The 10,709-nt window shown below is 43.1% G+C and overlaps 1 long non-coding RNA gene and 1 other non-coding gene across 3 annotated transcripts; both read right to left on the reverse strand.

Annotated features, from left to right (window-relative positions):
• Positions 1–229: 229 nt before the first annotated feature.
• Positions 230–2,922, reverse strand: LOC133625185 (uncharacterized). 2 transcript variants are annotated; one of them, XR_009818488.1, is made up of 5 exons: positions 2,850–2,922; positions 2,356–2,567; positions 1,416–1,527; positions 932–1,015; positions 230–489 (listed from the first exon to the last, which is right to left on the reverse strand). It is a non-coding gene; the product is annotated as an uncharacterized LOC133625185 (long non-coding RNA). The 2 variants fall into 2 exon arrangements; XR_009818487.1 differs by lacking the exon at positions 2,850–2,922 and having other exon boundaries at positions 2,356–2,837.
• LOC133625249 (small nucleolar RNA SNORA26) lies at positions 1,144–1,261 on the reverse strand. The gene has a single exon (XR_009818563.1). It is a non-coding gene; the product is annotated as a small nucleolar RNA SNORA26 (small nucleolar RNA).
• Positions 2,923–10,709: the final 7,787 nt, after the last annotated feature.

Here is a 10,709-nt window from a genome sequence, read left to right on the forward strand (position 1 = left end):
TCGTAAGGGAGATGCTCCACTCCATCTTGGTGGCCTGGAACTGAACTCTCTTCAGCAGCTCCCTGTCCTTGAACTGAAGGTCCCAGAAATCACAGATTAAGCTTATAGAATTTGCATCTGGCAAGAGAATGTTTCTGCACACACCACAAAAGCATTCACATCCATGAAACAAAGCTTTCATACAGGAAGTATCCAAACAAGAAACCTTCAGAACACAAACTTCTGGTAGCATTCTCATATTTTATTTAAATTAATCCACAGAAAGAAATAAGTTACAGCAGTTTTGAAGAAATCTGTTTCAACAAATGGCAATTGTCCTGTCTATACATGATCACTGAAGATGTGTTATTTTAGCCATTGCTTGTCTCAATTCCACTTTCAAAACAATACACTGCAGGTCAGTCACAAGTGAAGTCGGAAATCAGCCACTCATGAAGTCATAAGCTGATATTTATTGGTTCAGATCCTTCGCACATGCTGGTTTCCTCCCTGTAAAAGAACTTTTCTTTAATTTGCGGTCAGCATTGTGCACACAAGAGGCAACTGGCTTACGGTTGAGATATGTGAACATGCTACCTGACACTAACCCTTCAAATCAGGGTCATTTCTCAATACAAACTTCTTCATTTGTATGGGACAGGATTTTCCTTTGCCATACCACTAGTATGGATTCTGTTTCAGAGTAGCAGCCAGATTAGAATAAATGTATCCAATAACTATTACAAGGTTTCCTCATTTTTTTCAAATTTAAGTTCACTAAATCTAAGATTCTAACAATTGTCACACAGGTTTCCACCAGTCCAAATTGATTTTGTTGTTGTTTCAGGCAACTGTTTTTGTTTGCCTGATTTTAGTGAAGGAATAAATGAAACTTGGATATAAAAGGCAATCCATCCACTAACACCCAATAAACCTTTTTTACACTACATACCTGGAGACAAACCAATTCACAAGGAACTCTTTCCACTCGACGGTTATCACATTGGTTCACAAAGCACCAACATACTTGAACAATCTGAAAAATGAAGAGTTGCATGAAGCCAAGACTCAACTAACATGACAATCAGATGACAGTTCAAAACCTAGCTACAAACTACCAATAACGTTGATTTATTTACTTCTTGAAATTGAGTAGTTTGATGGACATGTTCCTCTCAGCATGATCCAAAGAAGAGATTTAACCTCACCTCTGGGTTTGGGAGAGAACTTTTATACCCCTCTGTACTGGCCACTTAAGACACTGACAGACTTAAGAGGGCAAAGCATAAAAGGGGACATTACAATGCCATTTTTTTTCTTAGGCTAAGCTTATCTCTTACTCAAAAGAGCTATTACAATTTGCTTGAAATTTGTGAATTATCAAAAAGCAAGATTTAAAACTATCTGCAATTGTCATTAGGCTAGAGCACACTTACCTTCTAGGAGAAGGTATTATTTATTCCTAGGAAGTCCTGAGCATTGCTTCCAATTTAGGTACGATCAGCTGTGTCTAGAATATTTCAAAGATGAAGTTGCTATGTGGGACCCCTAAATAGTTTAAAAAAAAGGCAAAAACAATTAAGTTATAACATTCTTTCTTGTCTAATTACAAAACTTCCTAAAGTCATATTCTACAAAGCTGCTGTAATGTGGATTAGACCTTGAAGTCATATCCTACAAAGTTTCAGAAGCCTTTTACATAAAGTTAATACTCCAAGACCAGTAGCCAAATGGCTCAATCTGTTAAAGTTTATTAGTCCATCTAAACTATGCAGCACATCTTTTTAAATATACACATCAGAAACAGCAGAAAGTTTATTAAGCCTAAATTACTTTTAGTGTTGACACTACCTTGAAGCTCTGAACCTGTAGACTGAAGACTGACCTTTAACAGCCAAGCCATTGCTACCTTGTGCCTACTGACATATACCTTGTAACAAAGTATAGAGCTTGAACAACCGGAAACAGTAAAAGTCTTACAGACACACTAGACAACTGTGCCAAAAGCCTTTGCAGTAAGTGTCTTTTCTTTGTTTGAAAAGTTAAGTAGATTTGAACTTTAAGTGCCTCCAGAATTTTGTACTCAAAATATTACAAGTTATAATTGCTATTTTCTCTATGCAGCCTATAAAAGATCATTGCACTGTTTAAGGTCTGTGCAGCTTAACATCTACAATTTAGAAAAGAGCAGAAAGGCACAAAAGTACACAAACCCTTCTTGTCTCCCAGTGATACGGATCAGTACACTCAGATGTATGTTTGTCTTTAAGTGGTACAAATCCAGAGGATTCCAAGCCCTCTGTTTCTAAAGCCCAAAGCTTTCTCTAGCCAGTCCCTGGCTGTGAGATACGTGATGTGGTCGGTGTGCTCCCTTACCTATAGGCGTTTAAAGGCAACCTCCATAGCCGCATGGCTTCTCGCTGGCAGGACCTGCCGCGCTTTGCGTCCTACCCAGGATGGGCGCGGCAGGCCAGCGGACAAGGCCCCGGGGGGCACGGGAAGGCCATGCCGGTACCTCGGGGCGCTTTCTGCCACCTTCCTGCCCGCCGGGCGGCCGCCATGGACGGGCGTGCGGCCCACGCCACACACTGGGTAAGGAGAGAGAAAGAGAAATCAGTCCGGGGCAGCGCGGGGACTGGCGAGGGGAAAGGGAGGGAGTGGGCCGCTTGTGCCTCACGACAGGATGCAGCGCGGAGAGGACGGCTCCGCTCTGGGTTTCTGTGAGGGAAAGGTACTCTATCCCCCTGTGTTGACTCTCAGGAGCACCGCCAGGCTCCGAGAGGGCAAGATGCGAAGGGAAGGCCCGAGGAGCCGCCCCCCCACCCGTCCGGAGCGCGGGGCCGCCGGCGGGAGCGGCGCGGAGCCCTTACCGCAGCAGCGCGCGGCGCAGAGAGAGCGGCTGGGCGCCTCGCGCCGCTTTATGTACCCTCCCGCCGCTCGCGCGAGACCCCGCGCGGCGCGCGCCGCCGTCGGACGGGCAGCGCTGCCTATTGGCGGAGTCGGCGCGCGTGACCTCCCGAGGCGGGGCGCGTGTGCGGGGCCTATGGCGGTGGGCTCGGGCACCGCGGCCTCTCTCTGTCGGAGGCTGTCTCCTCCCCTCCCCTCCCCTCCCCTCCCCTCCCCTCCCCTCCCGCGCTGCCCCGCGAAAGAGACGGCGTGGGGCCGTCCCGGGACCAGGAGCACTGCCAGTGCCCTCGCACCGCTGCCTTCAGGAATGGTGGGGCGGCCTTCTGCCTGAGGGAGAGGCGCCCCAGTTGTCCCGTCGCGCTCCCCGCAGCGGTCAGTCAGGGGATGTGACGGGGCGTTCATCCTCTTTGGGACATAACTGTCGGTCTCTTACACAGGCCGAACTGCGGGGACCCGGAGGTCTTTAGCACACAACAGTGTGTGCTTTTAGACACAACAACAGTGTCTTCGGTGTGAAGTAGCAGCTATGTGGCGGTTTTGAGGAACTAAATGCTGCCAATCTCCCACCTAAGCCCTTCTTTAGGAGGCTTAAGATCTACCTGTAAGGAGAGTGAAGTAACCCTTCAAGGCTGCCCTAATGCCCTCGCTGGAGTTACAGCATACGCAGCTCACTCTACAGTACACTTGGCACTGGAACCAGGCCTGTCCTACTGGTTAGGTGTGAAACATGGCTGCTGTGCTACCTCAGCTAACATGTGCTGCCTGGCTGGGGATACTACTAAGAGATTTTAGGGTGAGTAGAAGCAGATTAGTATAAGCTGGGAATTAGTAATTTGTAGCACAAAGGCTTTGAATGTTGCCTAGCAAAGCTAGTAGGTGGGAATCAAAATACCTTGATTCCTGTGGAGTGCAACAAAAGTCCTTGCTTCACAAAGTCCTGCAAGATATTGCTGAAACTCATAACTTCCTGTCTCAATGAGAAACAGTATGTTGTGGCTCATACTGAGTTGCTACCGACACAGAACCTGTTAAAAAGTAACAGGTTGGCCTACTGTCCCGGAGAGTTTTCTGAACCCTGCAACATTACCCTCAGCAGACCTAAAGTGATCTGATTCATCCTAAAACAGCCACATAGAATCTAGGGATAGATCTAGAGATTGCTCCTTAACACTTTTAGTTACCTCTTCTGTCTAATTCTTGGTTCTTGCTTAAAACATTGTTGCAGATGTAATCCCTGCGCTGGTAAGTTTATTGTGAGTATCTCAGAATTCCAAAACTGAGTCTCATGGCTGTAAGTAAGCTACTCCTTGGATATGAATTTGTGAGATGTGTAGCTTCAGGTTATTTCAAGTAGTGTTCTCTGCAATGATCTTTTTCTACCTTTAGATGCATAAGCCAGATTAATCCCTTTCCTGTACTATAGCCAAAAAGTGGCATCCAGCCTTTACATTTTTACTACCTGTGCCAGTGGGATGTATATCAAGCTCAGTTTCTTCTTTTCTAGTACAGAATGTAAACCAGCACTTCTGTTAGCACAGCAAAACTGTGATCACTATCCATCCCAGATTTTCATCATTCAGATAAAATCCTCCTTTTCTTACCTCGCACAAGCTTTCTTCTGTCTTCCCCATACAAACTTTGCCTTGTTTGCCTTCTCTCTGGCTTCATGAAACTTTCTTATCTGACAGTGGCACAACTTCAAGAAGAATGCAGAAGCCATCTGCCTGTCTGTCCCTTCCCAAACTTTCCCTATAGAAAAAATTTCTCCCCTAGCAAGGGTCAGATGTAGATTTCAGCTTATCTTTATGCAGGTGGGGTTCTCTTGTTTTCAGGGCAATTGCTAGAACCATTCAGTTACTGCCCACAAGACTGCAAGCAGATCTGCTGTTTGTACGTTTTGTTGGAGGGAAAGCTGGGCACTGAATGCCTGTCTTGGGGTCCTGTGGGAAAGCCCACATTACTGATGGATCTAAGTACAGCTTAATTGCAAGGTAAATCCTGGATCACTAACCAGGAGAGATGCAGCTCTGGTCATGAGCAGAATTTGGAGGAACCTCAGTTCTCATGGGAGCTTGACTAGTCAACATGAATTTTATTTCGGGGGGGGGGGGGGGAGGGCAGGGGAGAATTGTTAGAAGAACTACACTTAAGAATCAGATACTTAACATGCTACCTTTGTTCCACACTGGTCACCTCATAGTGAAGAAGACACTTTGCATCTTCTTAGTGTGAGAGGTTCATATGCCCAAGAAAAACTGTCAGACACCTAGAATCAGAGAATCATGGAATGGTAGGGGTTAGAAGGGACTTCTAGAGATCATCCAGTCCAACTCCCCACTAAAGCAGGCTCACCTCAGTCAGGTTGCACAGGAACACATCCAGGTAGGTTTTGAAAGCCTTCAGGAGACTCCACAATCTGCCCAGGCAGCCTGTGCCAGGGCTCCATCACCCTGACAGGAAAGAAGTTTTCCTTTGTGTTTAAGTGGAACTTTTTGTGTTCCACTCTGATGAACCATGTCAGCAAATGTTAGTTCTGTTTACTTTAGGGCATTTCCACTTTAGGTAGTCACAGAGAATAATATCTGAAGGTCTGCATTTTGAGGTTCGCTAATTGGCAGCTGGGTACCTCAGTTATTTTGTGGATTTAAGTGTTGAGGTTCATAAGGATTCTGGTGATATGAGCTCAGTTGTTCAAGTCTTGAAGAGTGGTGATCTAATCACCCAAGTCTCTTTGTGGGATGCATGAATTTAATCTGAAAGATGCTGGTCTGATATCTTTCTCAGCTGAAAGACTTGAAAAGCACATGTTTAAAAACATCATGTTGGATTCACTATGGTGCACAATTGTTATTAATGTTTCATTTCAATTTCATTGTCTTTCTCTTCAAGCAAATAAAGTCTTGATATGACCATCAGTCTTTGAAGATGGGTGACAGTATCCATCTGCATTAAATAATTGGCAAGTTTGGGACCTTGCAATGTAGCAGCCTTTTCTCACTTGATTGAAACTTTGATATGCTAATGTAATAAAATGTAATTTGATTAATTTATGCCACAATTTACATAAAATGAAAAGGCTATTTCAAATTCATGCTGAAAATAGACTAAATGGCACTTACAGCCTATCTGCTGTCAAAATATCCTTTGTGTTTTGTTCTCTGAGTGTATGTTAGTTAAAATTAGAGCCTACAGAACAGGACAAAAATAATAAATAAAATCTTTGGAGAAGAGGAGGGCAAGCCAGAACTGTTATTTCCTTTCCAGAGGCAGAAATAGTGATACATTTCTGTTAGAAACTGAACTTTTCTGTTATTTTTGCTCAGTGAGTCTCTTCTTGTTTGATAAATTACTTCCATGGCTAAAAATTTTAGTTATCTCTTTCTCACCAGTATGTATGGTTAGAACTTAAATAGTATCTTTCCTAGTGAAAGCACATCTTCCATAGGTAAGAAAAATGCCAGTAAGGTTTGCTAGTGAACTTCGTTGCTGAATGAAATACTTGATAAAGAGGCCATTCTACCTTTCAGAAATGTGGGACTATTTCCAGTTGAGTAGTGAGTGTCAGGGAAGATTAGTACTATGTAAACTGATAAAGCAACATACAGAAGTTTTCTTGTTACTGTTCAAAGCTGCTAATATGGTTTTTTTTAAACATAATTAAGCAGAAAGAAAAGGGCAAGAATAAGATCTTATGAGATAATCACGCCTCTAGGTTGCTGTTGAGCATCAAACTGACTGTAATGGCCTAAACAGTCTCTTCATAGAACAGACTTTAATGGTTATCACCACAGAACTATTAGCCTCTTTTACCTACTCAATCGGCTTTTGGTGCATTTGGCATCAATGTACTTGCATCTATCTTATTCTGCTGTCTTTGGGCTTTCGAATCTGATGTGTGGCCCAAAAAACCCAAGTCAGGTGCTGTAAATGTATTCTGTTTTCTTCGGTAAAACAGCAATTTCTGAGAAAAAGGAAGAGATAATAATCCCTCTGTGCCAACTAGAATAATGTTCACTTTAGCAAAGACAAGCAAGATTCAGAGATTAATTTAATATGGTTTTATTTGCTGTGTTTCATATTTGGTAGGTGCTGGGATTCTAAAGATGAAGTTCTACTTCAGATGAATATCTCTTGATATTTTAAATCAAGAGAAATAATTTCTCAGATAGTTTGAAAATATTGGGTAGTGGTTGCTTTGAGGCTGATAGTCTTAAAGAAAAATAGTCATTCTAAAGTCCCAGGAGACTCCTCACATTTTCTGTGGATTGCCATGAAATTTTCATGGAATACAACCCACTCTTACCATTAGAATTTCAGGTGCAAATAGGGTGGCTTCTGTGGCCCTGCAATGAGCTGTGCACTAGAGCCTCAGTCCATGGACTGCAGCTTGGCATTCAGCATGCAGCTTGGCCTGCAGTGGGGGCAAAGCTTCATGGGAAGTCCTTAGTGCCTTCATCCTGCATCTGCGTATTCGCAGTTCTGCTAAAGACACATTGATGTTTTTTGTGGAATGTAATTTAGTGTGAGATACAAAATATTAAAAAATATTTGTAAAACTCTAAGCATACATTGTCAGCACGGAAAGTATTTCAGATATCTGAATCCTCTTTTAATTCTCCCACCTTTCAGAAAACCTGTGTATTGTTGTAACTGCCCTCTCCATTAAAATGTCTTTTTAATTGCCTGGAAAAGTACCCTAAATTTGATTCTGCTCCAAACACTTGTTCAGCAAACCTGACTGATGATTACCCATTTCTCCACCAGAGTTTATTGCAAGAAAAACATAAATGAACCCTCTGTGGAATTTTCCAAGATTTCTGGAGAGGAAATGCAATATCCTTGTTGTAGCACAGGGTGAGCAGATATTCTAGTCCTAACTTTCCTGTGTAACTTTGGACAAGTTGCTACATTTCTGCTGCCTGTTTTCTTGCTTTGTAAAAGAAGCTAATATTAACTTGCCACCCAATAATTTGGCAAGTCTAAGTGAATGTTTGCAAAGTACTCGGGGAATGTCAGATGGAAAATGTTATGGAAGTCCAAGCCTCTGCTAGCCAAAGAGAACATTTACAATCGGTTCTTATTTTATGTAGTGAAATAAAAAATGTTTGAGCATTTAACCAGATGAGAGCACGGCTGATCTAAAATTAAATGCGGGAGGCATTTTTTGACCTTTCAGCAGAAATTATATAAGCACTCTTAGGTTATAAATAGTCCTTTGTTTTCTTTCTCTTTGTCTAACACTCAGAAGAAACACAGGGTTGGTTGTTTGTTGTGAAGAGATAGGGCAGTGCTCTAGAGTGGAAACAATTGTTCACTGTTCCTTATTTATACAGTTCCTATCATGTTTGTAAGTAGCACTTGGTGCTTTTCTTGCCACCTTTTTTTTTCGTTTTTAAATCTTCAAAAAGCTGTGGAAATAAACTTTCTAGTCCTGAAAATGGCAACATCAGAAGAAAACAAAAACACCCGTATATTGTTTCCAAATTTTATTATGAATCCCCAGAAATAAGACATGAAATGTGTCCACTTCTAAGTGAAAGTATTTTTATTAGCATTCAGGATACTGATACTGAATTCTTCACAGAGTGATGCGTGTGTGTGTGTGCATGACCGTTTCCAAATATGTTTATTTTCAACAGTAGTCATTTACTTGAACAACTATTAAATGCTTAACTAATAGAATCACAGAGTGGTAGGGGTTGGAAGGGACCTTTAGAGATCATCTAGTCCAACTCCCCTGCATAAGTGGGTCCACCTAGATCAGGTTTGTGTTTAAATAAAAACCCAAACAGAAACCACCCACAACCTTGTCCTGAAGTTAAGTAATTAGCATCAGTGAGAAAGCAAAAGTATAAAAATGCCACTCATCTTCTTACTTTTCTTGGTTTCCTACTTTGAATGATTTCTCTGGACTTCCTATTATGGGAACAATGTCTTTGACATTAAAATATATGTGAGGCAAATGGCTTTATTAGTCACCACATTTTGTTTCATTTAAATTTTTAATCACCTCTCCAACCCATTCATTTGCTTCATAAATTTTCACTGAGAGCAAGTAGGAGTCTCTACAGCAAATGGAAATGAAGGAGCTGCAGCAAAGAGCACACAATTAGGCTTTGAGAACAAAAGGGATTAGCGTTTAAAATCCAGCTCTAGCACAGTGCTGTCCATCTCTGTAGGCTGGTTAGAAATGTCCTGGAGACCAGTTCGGCTTTGATTGCCTCAGAACTGGGGCTGGGGGTGGCCAGTCCTGAAGTGACACCTCAGCTTAACTCTCGTTTCCCTCGATTACGGCAAGAAACCTGTGATGTTGCATCTAATCCAGTCCTCAGAAGTTAAGCAAATTAAACACTTGAGATCAAATTCACATAGAATGTAAGACCATGAACTTAATAGATTTTTACCAAAGATTATTTTCTTTGTGTTATATTATTTGATTGTTCCTTTACATAGCGATTTGTGGATTTTTGAAGGAGTTTAGCAGCCCTGATGACTACGCTCCATAATGTCCAAAAATCTTTATCCTGTATTTCAAATGTCTTCAGTGATTTAGCAAAACTAATCCTACTTACCAAGGAAAGAAAGTTATGTCTGAAAGCTCCTTTTTGAGTTTCTTTGCTGAAACTGCCAACAGTATTGCCACCTAATGCTAAATTGGTAACATTTTTATCAAGCGGTCACTTGTCCACAATGAGTTGGATTGAGGCCACTCACCTAACAATGTGAGGAATTCTCTTTACATGCTACTGCTGATGTCAGATTTTTTTTGGTAGTCATAGACTTTCTCTTGAAATGATAAAAATTTCTGGCTTTAGAAGGTTTCCTATCAATAAAGCCCATGAGGCTGGGCTCCATAGATTGAAATTATTATATTCTCCTGTTATGAAGTTAAAAAAAAGGATCCAAGCATGAGTGTGCTGTAGTTCCAGGTGCTGCCCAGAGCAGAGGTGCCTGTAGCAATGTTTGCAGTTCTCTCTCTCCATTTGAACAATTTCCTCAGCATAGCAGAGGAACCATAAACAGGCCTTAGGATTCCACTGAAAACAGCAACATCTGTGAAGGAAAAGGAGAGTTCTAAGATGAGACTCTGCCCTAGCTGAACTCTGCTCTTGCTTCTCTGAGGGATTTGCTGTGTGGCCTCAAGTTAGCTGTTTAACAACCTTGTGCTATTATCATGTGTGTAAATTTAATATACTCACACTGCTCTGCCTTGGTGAAAGGCATGGGCCTTACTGATGTTTGAAGAGGAGCTGAGCTTAATGTATTAATGGTGGTTTATAAATGTCACATGTTGTAAACTTGTGAGTGAGCACTTTGGCACTAGGATGTGTGATAAGGACACAGTCCCGAAACAGCATTTGTTAAGATAAATGCTGTCTGCGTGAATGGCAGCTCAAGGCACCCGCTGTGGGCAGTGTATTACATTCCAGCCTACTGTTCTGGGGTTCGCAAGTGCCTGGGCTTCCACGTACCGCAAATTAGGTGGAGAGGACACGTCTTAACTCACGGTCCTGCAGCCCCTAGCACACACCTGCCCAGACCCTGCCTCCCCTCTTCACCTCGCTGCCTGCCAGCGCTGAAGTCTGCCTTGCGGCTCTGCAGCCGGTCCACAGGCCCGGCGGTGAAGCTGTCCCCGCTCCCTTCGGAGTGCCCGTCCCGGGCCGGCGCGGAGCCGCGGGCCGGGGGAGGCGGCGGGGCAGCTCCCCTCCGCCCCCTCCCCACGCAGCGCATTGGCTGCGGCGGCAGCGCCCCGGCCGGGCCCGCCGGGCTGCCCCGGGCCGCTGCCTGACCCTGACCTTTCCCTCCCCTCCCTTTCTCGGCGT

Source organism: Colius striatus, chromosome 3 (assembly GCF_028858725.1).
Source record: "Colius striatus isolate bColStr4 chromosome 3, bColStr4.1.hap1, whole genome shotgun sequence".
NCBI classification, from domain to species: Eukaryota; Metazoa; Chordata; class Aves; order Coliiformes; family Coliidae; genus Colius; species Colius striatus.